General features: G+C 45.4%; 1 long non-coding RNA gene across 1 annotated transcript; it reads right to left on the reverse strand.

The window, feature by feature from the left end:
• Positions 1-4,655: 4,655 nt before the first annotated feature.
• LOC308583048 lies at positions 4,656-12,535 on the reverse strand. The gene is made up of 3 exons (XR_014006026.1): positions 12,140-12,535; positions 7,925-7,963; positions 4,656-4,718 (listed from the first exon to the last, which is right to left on the reverse strand). It is a non-coding gene; the product is annotated as an uncharacterized lncRNA (long non-coding RNA).
• Between the last annotated feature and the right edge of the window lie 1,062 nt (positions 12,536-13,597).

Raw genomic sequence — 13,597 nt, forward strand, 5'->3', positions numbered from 1 at the left:
ACGAGTGAAGCCAGAGCAGTCAGGCTTTTTGTACTAGCATGCTGCTCATACACAATAAACAATAGGCTAGAAACCTTTTCAAATTCTCATGGTCACAGGGAGCTGTGTCCCAGGAGTGGGGATTTTTTCCCCAGCCCTATGACCACAGGCCAGTGGTGGGTGAGGCCAGAGACAGGGCTAGTCCAAAACATTTTGGTGCCTGAGGCAAACAAAAAAACTGTGTCCCCTTCCCCATCAGGGAAGAAAGCATGAATGACGATCTGCATCAAGAACTAGGAGGGAATAAATATCTGCTTTGGGATCTGCTGCCCCTGTGGATCTTGCCATCTGAGGCAGTCACCTCACTTTGGCCAGAGGCAAAAGTGGGAAGAGCAGTGGATGTAAAATGTACCTTTGTACAGAAGGCTAGTTTCTACACATTCACACACACACCTCTCTACCCATCTTCCAGGCAAGAATGAGGCATTGTCAAGAGTTCAAGGATTACATTCCAGCCAGGCAACAACACTCAAGGAAGATGTGAAGCAGAGCAAGTGAGAGGGTGTGGGCTGTTGGGTATAAGCAACTTTGCATGCTTCCAGTCAGTAGAAGGCAGAGTTGAGACTAACAGACAGAGAAAATACACTTTGTTGTTTCCCACCAAACACCTAGGTTCCACTCCTTTCTCCTGTTCCTTTACTCTTTCCCTTCCCCTAGCAGGAGGCAGTCATGCTTCAGGGTTCAATGTATTGCCATTATCTACCACAGCAGACTTTTTGAATTAGCACAAACAACAATCCATTTGTTCCCAACGGAGGAAGAAGGATTGGGGAAATGTGAATATGCTTCCAAATGTTTCTGTCATATCCTTTTCCTTCAGTGCAGCTGATCAGGCACTGAGAAAGGGGAAGAAGTTTCCCTCTTAAAGGAAATAACTTTATATACTACAATTTCCTGTGCTACAGTGTTCACAATGCAATGGGGAATTTTTATTGCCATAAACACAAATCAGCTGTCTGATAAGTGTTCCTCTGGCAAAAGAAAAGCAAAGAAGACCCAAAATCATTTGATAAGTGGTTGTTGGGCCATCATCCTATGTATGCTCACTTGGAAGTAAGGAGATCTGGATTGGGTCCATGTGGCCTTCCTCCCCTGCACTGCACGCCTGATCCAAAAACTCTCCCCCCACCCCCTTTGCAGTTCCTTATACAAAAAGAAAATTGCATTGGCAGTGCCAAACACAGAATTTCAATATAGCATACACTTTGGTTCTAAGTTTCACTGAGTTCACCAGATTTAACCAAGAACATAGCATTTTATCCATGTAATCTGATCCTATGCATGTTTACAGAGACGTTAGTCCCATTCACTACAATGGAACTTACTCCCCTACATCATATTGCAGCTTCAGAGTCAAATGTTGTGTAATGGCTAAAATGAGATCTCCCACCTTAACCATTGGCCCACCTGTCAGCCTTGGCTGTTAATCTGGTGGTGTTTTCACACACAATGCTACTATACTACAAAGCCTCTCTGGCGCCATTTGTGCTCGTGTCTGAATATTGTGTATCTGGGATAGAAAGTGGATGGGAGAAGTCATTAAAATGTTTTGTTGTTTTTTACAGTCTTGCTAATGTGGGTTTGACATTCTGAATTGCAGAAGTGGGAAATTCAAAGAACGCTTTCAAGGGCACAGGGAAACATCATACATTTCTGACTGTAAACTTATATCAAAGTTTATATTTATATAAAACTTATATCAAAGTTTTTCATGGAAATACGCATTATCATAATAGACCATATGGACATATTAATAATAAACTTCATTGCTGTGTTGGTGGGGAGGACAAATGAGATGAAGCATAGTAAAACACTGATATAAGGATTTAAAGCTCAATGTCACTGAATAAAGGATATGCTCTGTTTAGGGAAGCTTTTAATGTTTGATTTATACCCTGCCAGATGGGCGGGGTATAAATTATCATCATCATCATCATCATTATTAGGAAGGGGCTTTTCACAAAGAGATTCTGTAGCACAGGGGTCTCCAACCTTTTTGGGCCTGTGCACAAACTGCTCTGGGCACCACACACACAGTACAATGAGGAGCATTCAAGTTGTGTTATCCCACAGTATTGTTCTCCACCACCATTGTTATTTGCCACCCCAATCTCCAAGTGGTGAGAGACTCCAGGGCTTCCAGGTGCTTTTTGGTTTCCTTGGACTGAAGGTCAGTGGAGACTGTGGTGTATTTAGGATATACTGAAACAAAATTTAAAAAAATCCTTCCAGTAACATTAAGTTTGTTATTGGTATGAGCTTTCATGTGCATGCACACTTCTTCAGATGCACTGAAACAGAAGTCATCAGACTCTTATACATAGTGAGAGGGTGGGGAGGGGTATTACTCAGAAGGGTGATTGGCTGATAGGTGTGGTAAACCTGTTGACGACTGTTAACGACTGCAATTGGTCTTACAGGAAAAAGCCAGGGGTGAGATGGCTAAAAATAGCTTTATCATGTATATTGAGATAATAATCCAATGTCTCTATTCAGACCATGTCTCTCCATGGTTTTAAGTTTGGTAATAAGTTGCAATTCAGCAACTTCTCTTTCCAGTCTATTTCTGAAATTCTTTTGTAATAAGACAGATACTTTGAGATCTTGTATAGAATGTCCTGGGAGACTGAAGTGTCCTCCTACTGGTTTCTCTGTCTTGTGATTCCTGATATCAGATTTATGTCCATTTATCCTTTGGCGTAGGGTTAGGATATATTGTTTTATTTACATATATATGCAGCCTGAGCATAGGATAGAGGGCTCTACACAGTAAACACCCCAACAGATATCGCTTCTCCATTGGATTTCCAAATAAGACCCCAAATCCAGCTTCTGCTCAGCACAGAGCAAGGTATGCCTCTGTCATCAGCTTCCAGCATTTCTCAGCTTCCACCTCCCCTTAAGAACTCAGGCTATTGTTCTTCTACCTACTAGCCAGGTGAGTGGGATGGGGCCCACACATTTGCTCACTCTCTTTAGATGCATATGTTGGGTACTTGGCTGCTCAGCCAAGGTCATTACCCTGACAAAGGGACTAGTTTGACCTGTTCATTAAGTTCCCTCTTAACACATTCTAACCTCACATATAAAAGTTCAAAGGTTTGGAAAGGGGACCCAGACCGACACCCACTTAACATCATAAAACTATGCTTTCTTAAAGCAAGCCTAATTTCAGCAGGGGAGGGGGAAGGCCTCTGTTGGCACATGTACACCTGTAGGCACAGTGTTGATGCCTGCTATTGCACATTCATGTATCTATCCCACTTCCTTACTAGCCTGGGGGTAGGTGGAAAATAAAACTCATGCTGGTAGCTTTGAGAACACTGTCCATCCATCTTGTCCTCTGTCGTCCCCTTCTCCTTGTGCCCTCAAACTTCCCCAACATCAGGATCCTTTCCAGGGAGTCTTCTCTTCTCATGAGGTGGCCAAAGTATTGGAGCCTCAGCTTCAGGATCTGTCCTTCCAGTGAGCACTCAGGGCTGATTTCCTTAAGAATGGATAGGTTTGATCTTCTTGCAGTCCATGGGACTCTCAAGAGTCTCCTCCAGCACCATAATTCAAAAGCATCAATTCTTTGGCGATCAACCTTCTTTATGGTCCAGCTCTCACTTCCATACATCACTACTGGGAAAACCATAGCTTTAACTATACGGACCTTTGTTGGCAAGGTGATGTCTCTGCTTTTTAAGATGCTGTCTAGGTTTGTCACTGCTGTTCTCCCAAGAAGCAGGCGTCTTTTAATTTGTGGATAGATGGCTTTGAAACCCTGCACAACCGTATTGGAATATACAGCCCTGGCTCCTGTGATAAACTCTCATGCTCCAGGGGGTTGCTGCACACTGAACCACAGCGGATGAAAAGAATAATTCCAACAACCACCTGTTTTCTATTCTGGACTGCCCCCCACCTCACACTCCTGGTAATATGAAGCAAAGTAGTTCACACAACCTTCAAGAGATTCCTCAAAAGAAACAGGAGAGAGAAAGAGGTGGACAAGGCAGAATGGGCTCCATTTGTAAAATAAGAGGTGTTGAGGTGGGATTTTGGCTCTGATCCCTTCCAATTCTGACCATGTGGAGGATAGGTATGGTTCAGTTTTGAGGGCAGGAAGATGCTTGTCACATGCTTGAACACTACCTTCTCAATTACAGGGATTTAAAAATGTATTGTTGCATTGAATATTTGCCCTGAAAACTAGTTTTGGAGCTAGGTCCTGGCAGGGTCCTCTCAAGACTATTTGCTGCCTGAAGCAAAGGACAAGATGGCAGCCACAACCCCCAATTCAGTGTACAAAGGCTGAGTGACGGTGGACTTACTTCAACACAGGCAATGGGATAGAGTCCTCTGCTGCACTTGAAGGTAGTTATGGGGGTACAGGACATGCCACATGACATATACGGTACTTTCTGTTCTCCAACAAAAGGTTCTGGTCAGGGGGCTCAGGAAAAACAGCTGGGGCAGAGGTGGTTTTAGGGTAGTGTGAGTGGTTCGGCCACAGGGGGCACCACAACAATGTTGTAGCTCAAGAGGTGGGGGGGGGGCACCAAATTTTAGCATTGCACAGGGTGCTGCTGAAATCTGAGTCCAAAGACTGCCACTGGCTGGGGGTGCTGCCTCCAAGCATTTGCCAGCTGGGGAAGTTGCCTCACTCTGCAGGTCAGTCTTTGCTTAAATTAATCCTGGAAGAAGAAGCAAGCAATGGAGAAATTGAGCTGATAACGATGGACCTTATAATTTAGACTGTCAGACTAGTTATAAGGTCTCTGTGCTCTTAAGAAGAGCCATCTCTCATTCAGTGTTTCGTGCTTTAACAACTGAGCAGTGTTGATTAATGTCACCCACAGGAAGTTTGAAATTTCCTAATGTTTTACAGTGACCACTCAGAGTGCTCAAATATTTCTCTTTTTGCTACTTCAGCCTGTTCCCAGGGGTAGAACCAGCTTGTAAGATCCAGCATCCTGAGAATGAAATACATGAAAGGAAGGGAATTGTCCTCTTCTATTCACTCCCCCCTCCTTTTCAGGATGTCTCTCTCAACAATACCTCGTGTATTTTTCCGGCACATACATTATGTTTAAAGTGTTTTTGTTTGCTCCACTCCCATTGCCACCCTGCCTTTTACTGCTTCCATTAGTTCCTAGCCAGTGTATGATATCACTCCTCCTCATTCTCTGGGGTTGTTCTTCCCATTAAAAGTGACGACAACTGCGGGTGGCCTCAGAAGAGCAAGTGTGACACATGATGCTGATTCTACTTGTTTTCCCACAGCTGCTGGAGGAAATTGTAAGATGAGAAGGACAGGTTCAGTGAAGAAAACAGGGAAGTCATTTGCTCACTTATTCATGTCCCTGTGAGCTTATCCATGCAATCTCCACACTACCCTAGTCTATTATCCACGGAATCTTGCTGCAAATAGTTAGTATCATTCAAATTCAAAAGCAGATAATCTGACAAAGCTTTTTATAACATCCAATATATTATTAGCATTTTTATAAAGTGTGTGAAGGGAATGTTGTGTTATATATGGAGTTGTACTGTTGTGAAGTATTCTGTTTGAAGTACTCAGCAGCCTTCAAGAGCCCACAAGCAGGGCATCAGAGTAAAGGACACTCTTCCTATATACATAAAAATGTAATGCTGTTGTCATGCTGCAGTTCATGTGGCCACCAACAGGGCATCACACCAACTGCAGCCTGACAGAATGGCAGGCAGGGAGGCAAGCAAGCAGCGCAGATGGCAGGCGGCCCAGGCAAGCTGTTTAACAAAAGGGGAAGGCATTCACAGAGCAGTTTGGCAAAGTGTTCTGTGTTCTGTGAAGTGCCCCCCCGCACCATTAAATATGGAGGGGCTTCAGAAAATTGGTCTCTGAAATGCCTCCCCCTCCTTTAAAAGGGGGTTGGGGTGAGCTGTGGGGGGAGATGATGTGAGGTTTGGGCAAGCTATGAGGGGCTGAAAAGGGGGTGGGTTCATAGGCGCCGACTCCATGGGGCTTGAGGGGGCTCGAGCCCCCTCAAAAAAATTTTTGGGGGGGCTCGGCCCCCCCAATAATCTCGGGTGGGCGCCCTTCCAGCAGAGCGCCGCCGCCGTCCCCCGTCTCCTCCCAGCCTGCTCCTTCGCCAGCCAGCCAGCCGCGCGCCCTAATCGGAGAGCCCCGGCCAAGGCACTGCCGGAAATCCCGTGAGAACAGGGGAATCCCGACTGGCCACACCTCCCAGCCAGCCAATCGGCTGGCTGGGGGGGCGTGGCTTGCCCTATTTAGGGCCGGAGCCACTTTACTTGCATATTCATGAGCTTATTTATTATTCATGAGCTTTCCCGGGCCCCCCCAATATTTTTTCTAAGTCCGCGTCCCTGGGTGGGTGAGATGTAAACAGAGGTGGGTTGGACAGGTGGGGAAGGAGGGTTGGAGGAAAGGCGGAGTTGGCAAGCAGAGTGAGCAGGGCAGCAGTCCTTAGACTTATGTGCTTTATTTAAAAAACAAAACAAAAACCTGTAGTCTTTCATCTACTTTCTAAACCTGCTACCAATCAGAGGCACTATCAACAGGAGCAACTGAAATAAGCAGCAAACTGCTAGCTGTGAGTGGCTGACATTATACCTACAATTCTTCCCGCCACAATTTGACAAACAAACAAACAAACAAACAAACAAACTGCAAGAGGAGTTATTTGCTTGAGAAAAGAACCATGCAATTGCTGAGAGCCCCTCCAGACTAGAATTTTATTGTGATGCCACCACATTATTGCTGTCCAGAAAGGCTATAGCAAACAGAAATAAATGAAAACATGTGTGCTACAAAAAGTTCTAGGTTTTTAGCAGCAGGAAGTTATGGGATAGGCACTGATTGGAAATGAAACAGTGTGACCACCTCAAAACGTTTCCAGGCACAAACAGCATTGAAGGCAGGATTGCATGTGACTATCCCCATAGCATCAAGAGTGCTCATCATCATGGATATGCAATAAAAAGGATGTCTGGAGAAGCTCTATGTTAACAACTGCACTACTTTGAGGATAGGTGTTTGGCTGCCCTTCAACACCTGAGTAATGGTTGAAGATTGTTTGTTCCCCAATAATACTGTAATCTGGAAAGGCCTCCTTGACATGGCTTCAGGCTAATTGTGGAGATGTGCTTTCTGGTTAGAGAGTTTCAGTGTATCCAAGAATGCTATTTTCCTTTTGTGTGTCTTGCTTTCTCTTGTGGGTTTCTGCAAAGCATGATTTTTGTAATGAAAGCAATGTATGCAAATACTTCCTTGCAGGTGAGATTTGTAAGGCTGGGCATTGGCTCTGAAGTAACCAGTCTTCAAGCACATTCTTGGTTAGTGTAAAAGTTTTGCTGCACTTACATACTGCAAAACAGCTGTGACTTGGCTGATGTTGAGCATGTACTTTGCATCTCAAATTTTGTGGCTAGATACACCATGCCAAAGGTGTATTTTTCCTAAAAATGGAGGGACATTTTTAGCCATCCAACTCCATATGCCATATTTAGATTTTGGTGTCAGTAACCACCATAATGTAATTATAATGTGTTGCTACTATTTTGCTTAGCACTCTAAATAGCAAAACATTCCTCTGTACTCTGAAAATGTACACTGGTGTTGCCAATTTCCCCTTAGCTAGTCTTCTGATGTTCTTTTTCTGTGTTCAGGGTGCTCTGCGATAAAAAAGGGGGGATTTAAAGCTTGTGATTCCTACATATGCAAGCTGAAATGTATGCACAGCACAGTCCTATGCAAATTTACTTTGAACTAAATCCAACTGGGTTGAATGGGTCTTATTCCCTAATATAAATGCTTATCAGGACTTGCAACATGCTATTCTTCTCATCCCATGAGTTTTAATTCTAATGGGATTTCAGTAGCAAGGCAAAGCATACTTACCAGATCCATTAACATCAGCTTCTGAAGGAAAACTAACATCTGAAAAATAAAAAAAATAAAAAATTAAGATTGCTGCTAGTTTGTATTGCGCCTAGTATGTTTTAGGAGTGGCTCTGATCTCAGAGCATTTGTTACATGTAACTGAAACCAGCTATTGGAATTAAGGACTACCACATTTCTGAAATAGCTCACTAAATAGAATACTCTAAAATCTCAGTTTATATTCAGGTCAATATAACCACAAATTAAAATAATTCAGTATAATTAGAAATCAATATAGTTGAATCCAAGATTCCTCTCATTGCCAGTGTCCACATCTCAAGCTCAGGGGCTGAACACAACCATTTAGGTCTCTCTACCTGGCCCTTGGACTGACTCTCTCTGAGCTGCACATCATTCCTAGCAACACACCCCTCACCAGCCCTGATTTAAAGTGCTTCAGCCTAGCTGATAATTCCTCTTGCTTGCCTGGAGGGGTGTGGGGGAATTGCTTCATACACTTTTGCCTCTGGCCTCACCCACAAGTGGCTGCTGAAAGGTTTCCCAGAAGGAAATGAAGCCTTTTAGCTCAGAACAGTTCGCCAGCTCAGTCTGACATTAACTATGTCACCGCAGCATAGTTTGTACACGTACTAGTGCAGCTGCTCAAGTTCTTCCCGTCTTTGTCCCCAAGTGGCCGTGTACCTAGCCCATTCTTTCTGGCAGGTCAGTACATTGGGCCAGGGAGAACTTGTCCCTGTGCTCAAGGGAGGCAGCTACAGTCAAGAACAATCCCTCACTTGGGAGGCCTTGTGTAGGCATTTTGCAGCAGCTGAAAACAAGAATTACCGTAGCATGGTTCACACAGTTTCCCCAACTAACACTATGGGAAGGCTATTTGAGATTAGTGCCCACACCTTGGCAAAAAATATCAGAGGCAAAAGAGTTTTGCAACAGGGCCGGGGAACCTTTGGCCTCCCAAATGCTGTTGGATTACAGCTCCCATCATCCCTCAACAATGCCCATGCTAGTTAGGCCTGATAGAGTTGGGAGTGCAAAAACATCTGGAGGGTCACAGGTTCCCCAGCACTGTTTTAGAAGTCCCAGCTTCTTCTCAAGCAGAATTAGGACTGAAATTTGCTGGCAGTTGATTCTTGAAGAAGAGTGGGTGTGTTATTGATCTGTCTAGTGCTATTTTTCTATTGAAAAAAGAGGTGACAGAACTCCCCTTGAATGCCTCTCTTGTTCTCTTATAATGGGAATGGTGCACATCTGAGAGGTGCTGGGACTGAGTTCCGGTGAGTTCCAGCTGAAAAAAAGCCCTGGAACTGTCGCACTTTCATTGTGCAAGTTCATGTAATTTATCATTCTAACAGTCTGACTTTTTGTGGTGAGGTGCTGCCATCTGGTGGCCAAAATAGGTGCCTGACATTTTATTTATCAAAAGTGAGGCACGTATGCAAAAAAGAGACAGAAAAGAACGAACCTTGTTGTCTGATCGGTTATAATTAAACAAAAAGGGTAGAACACACACAGAGTTTCAAGTCTAATCTTTTTTAAATTTCTGCACCAAATAATTTCTTACAGAGTTCTCATCTTAATGAGACTGCTTAAATGTGGCTCCTAGGCACAAAATGGAGGACCAGGCAAGGTACAGAAGTGAGATTTGTGGCTTTGTGGGGAGGATGAGCCTTGTAACTTGAAGATTGGGGCCCTCAGCAACTTGATCACTGGTGGGTCTCCTGTTACCTCAGTGGGCTTACTTAGAGTGTATTCAAGGCCTAATGGAGAGAGCCCATTGTCTGAGGCTGGATGGTTAAGATCCTTTGTGTGTTGTGCAACTGTATGGCTGAGTACAGGCTAAGATGAAACAGCAGCTTTGTACCAAGACTATTATGTTGTACTTACTGTAGGTCTGAAGAAATAAAAGCTTTTCCTTTTGAATCATTGCCTGTTGTTGAAATTTATGGATACTAGGGGATGGGGAACTTTGAGTTGCTCTCCTCCAAGGGAGGGATGGGGAGGGAAAGGCAGGACTCAACTTTGCATGCTGAGAAGGACCAATTTCCCCTTAGCTCACTATACAGATTTCCACCAAACTTCACACTGAAGATTTTGACCTCCAGTTAATACATTTAATCTGTTATGTACTGAGTTGAATAGGATCCAAACTGCAGCAGTCTGACTGGTCCTAGAACAGTAGGATCCAAATTGCAGCAATCTGATTGGTCCTAGAACAATAGGATTCAGAATGCAGCAGTCTGATTGGTCCTAGAACAATGCAACAGTATGATTGGTTGGCAGGAACCACCCAATCATGCTCCAGATATAAGTGAATCCACAACCTGATTGGCTTACAGTAGAATTCCAGAATTAGCCAATCATGTGCAGCCCATTGTGTAAATAATGTATATAAAGTAGATACTTTGAGGGGACTTTCATTCATTCCTCCTCACCAGTATGAGCTGAATAAAGAGCATGAAATCACTTTGCGACTCTGAGTATATTTCACTGGCAACAAAGGTGGGATCTGCGCAAGCTGAGAGGAGGACCTGCCGTTTCCGCAACACAGAGTGCAGGCAGTGCAGAAAATCGGGACACATCGCCCGGGTGTGTCGAGCTCGGCCCACCCGACGCCAGGCATCAGATGACCAATCCAAGAGCACCAGGTCCCGCGGCCCAACGCACCAAGGCAACTCGACGGAGCCCACGGACTTCCAGGTATACCAGTTGCCCCACCCCAACGCAGAGAAAATTTATGTAGAGGTACAGATAGAGGTGGCCCCATGCCGCATGGAGCTTGACACGGGTTCAACTCTATCCATAATCTCGGCAAGGACCTTAAGGAAACTGTGTCCTACTGGGGGTCCGAAACTCAGGCCGGTCCCATTCACCCTCCAGGACTTCCAGAAACGTAAGGTCCCCACAATGGGGGTGAGGACCTTCAGGGTGCAATACCGAGGGTGGACGCGGCAACACTGGACTTGCTTGTGGTCAAGGGCCCCTACATTAGCTTACTGGGATTGGCATGGTTTGGACCACTGGGGCTAGCCATCACCGGGGTGAACCACACTACCTTACAAGTGGACGTGGACGCCATATGCAAGGAATTTCCAGGGGTTTTCGATGGGAAATTGGGACAGTATACGGGCCCCCCATTGCTCTACAGCTTGACCCCGCAGTACGACCGGTCAGGCTCAAGGCCCGCCGGGTCCAGTTCGCTGTGAAACCCCGTATAGACGAGGAATTGGACCGGCTCGTGGAGCAAGGAGTGCTGGAGCCGGTGCCTAATGCCCCCTGGGAAACCCCAATCGTCACACCCGTCAAGCCTAATGGTTCGGTCCGCATCTGCGCAGAACGCCATCCACCACATCCGTTCGGCGCCGTTCCACCCTGCCACCAATGGCCAAGCAGAACGCATGGTGCGGACCACCAAGGACACCCTTCGCCGCATGACGCAAGGGGATTGGGAGTACCGCCTTGCCACGTTCCTTCTAGCACAGCACAGCACCCCCAGCTCAACGACTGGCCGGAGCCCTGCTGAACTACTAATGGGCCGACGCCTTGCAATCAGATTGGACCGCCTTCACCCCGATAGAGCTCAGGATGTGGTAGTGGTGGGGGAAGGCAGGAACCCCCGGACCTTCGAGGCCCAGGACCCAGTGTACGGAAAGAATTTTGGGGCAGGCCCAGCATGGGTACCCGCCACAGTCACCAGGGTCACTGGCCCCATGTCATACGAGGTGCTAACGGATGGAGGGCAATGCTGGCGTCGCCACTACGACCAGATACAGCGACGATTCCCAGGAGAAAACCAGGAGGAGGAAAGGTCAGAGGAGTCCCAAGGGAACAGTGGGGCAGTGAGGCCCATAGAGCAGGAGGGGCCAGCAGGAGAGGCAGAATCAGTAAATACAGAGAGGACCCGCGAGGCCGAAAGGACACCGGAACCAGAACCACGACTGAGCGAGCCGGTTGCGCCAGACCAAACAGTCCCATCACAGCCAACATCCTTGGAACATGAGCCAGAACCTCAGTATATTTCAAAATGAAAAATAAATACATTGGAAAACAAAAAGAAACAACTCCTTGATTTGTAACACAGAACACAATATGATAATGAAACATGCAGGAAGTATAAAACAATGCAGCTACATAAGAACAGAATTATAAATAAGCTTCTTACATGTGTACCTTAAGCAGCACCATTTTTCTAGAAAAAGAGGTGCCAGAACTCACCATTAACGCCTCCCTTGTTCTCTTATATTAAGATGATGGCGTCCACCTGAGAGGCGATGAGTTCTGGCTGAAAAAAGCCCTGACTTTATGTATACAATCTCAACGAGAGGTATGAGCTTGCTTTTGCTGGGTAATCTCATTTATATTAAGTCTCATTTGAGGCAAACAAACTCTCATCAACACGAATGAAATGTTTAAATGTCTCCTTGATTGTCCTTGAATCTTCCCGCCACACTTCCTGTCATGACTAAAGTCTTTGAGGGCAGAAACTGGAAAGTGCTGGAAGATTCTAGAAGGTTCACTTCTGAGGCAAATATTGTTTTGACTATCTCAAGGTCACGCTGGGCCAGGAAAGCTAAATTCCTGCGATCAGGAAGCTACTCTCTCTCTCTCTCTCTCTCTCTCTCTCTCTCTCTCTCTCTCTCTCTCTTTTGTTTGTATCTCTTGTGTCTGATTTTTTTTTTTGGTAACAAGCCTTTGCCTTTTAGTAAAAGTTTTTCCTTTTGGACATTTGACTCTGTGTGGTCTTTTTTATTTACTTCAAGACACTGTCTGACACTTCCTTGCCATCCTCTCCTGCCCCACCAGTGTGGACACCGTTTGAGAACTATTGTGAGAACGGGGTGTTGGATTAGATAGGCCTTTGGCCTGACTCAGATGGTCTGAGGCTAATTATGACTTCACTTTTCAGGAGAGAACCCTTCTCCAAAGTCCAGACCCTCCAAGTGTCCCTATTTTCCAGGGACGTTCCTGATTTAGAGAAGCCACCCTGGTTTCTGATTTGATCCCAGAATATCCTACTTTTTCTTAGGATGTCCCTATTTTCACTGGAGAAATGTTGGAGGGTATGGAATTACCTGACCCCTGAGCCGTCTGAAGGCAATCCTGTATAGGGAAGGTTTGTTTTAAAAATGTTTTTATGTTATGTTGGAGGCTGCCCAGAGTGGCTGGGGCAACCTAGTAAGATGTGTGGGGTATAAATAGTAAAATTATTGTTATGGAATGGGATGTCCCTATTTTAATCAGAGAAATGTTGGAGGATATGCTTCTCCACCCCAGTGCTGAATTTCAAACGAAGACCCACCCCACTCCCATCCTCCCTCCCACCCCACTAATCATTCCTTTCACAGGTTCTCAACTGTTGTGGTCTACAAGATCAATTCAGCTGGTCCTAGAAACGTTGCAGGACAGCTGAGGATATCTGTACTTGGCCCTGGGCTGGATTTATTTCTGATGACAGAGGCTGAAGCCATTTTAACCAGGGCTGAATTATTCATCAGGCAAACATATGAACTTCCTGGTCTGGGGTACCCGATTTTCATAATACAGCACTGTATTATGTCTACTAATTTCCCCCAAAAACGTATTTGCCAGATAAAGACGTCATTCTCTGGAATGTGGCCAAAGGCCAATGACTTTTATAACACATCTCTGGCTTGATAAGGGGGGGGGGATGTT

Source organism: Podarcis bocagei (genome assembly GCF_964188305.1).
Source record: "Podarcis bocagei genome assembly, chromosome: 3".
Taxonomy (NCBI): Eukaryota; Metazoa; Chordata; class Lepidosauria; order Squamata; family Lacertidae; genus Podarcis; species Podarcis bocagei.